This window comes from Tachysurus fulvidraco, chromosome 17, assembly GCF_022655615.1.
Source record: "Tachysurus fulvidraco isolate hzauxx_2018 chromosome 17, HZAU_PFXX_2.0, whole genome shotgun sequence".
NCBI classification, from domain to species: Eukaryota; Metazoa; Chordata; class Actinopteri; order Siluriformes; family Bagridae; genus Tachysurus; species Tachysurus fulvidraco.
In genome coordinates this window covers 21106053-21106293 of record NC_062534.1, presented here as the reverse complement: position 1 = coordinate 21106293, position 241 = coordinate 21106053, and positions in this window count along the sequence as shown.

The window sequence follows — 241 nt, the reverse complement described above, 5'->3', positions numbered from 1 at the left end:
TTCTCTATCTGTGTCTCAGTGTGTTTCTCTGCCTGTCTCTGTCCCTAAGTGGGGTTTTTATAGTGCACAGGCTTTTACTCAAAGCCCCGAACAATGAAGTTCAGCATAGTTTCTCCTCCCTGAGCTCTTTCACACTCCCATCTCTGCACTGATTGGGCCAGAAATGAGAAAGCAATAAGTTATGACGGATCAGACTTCATAAGTACTAAGTGGAGTCATCAAATTCATGGAGCAAGTGTGT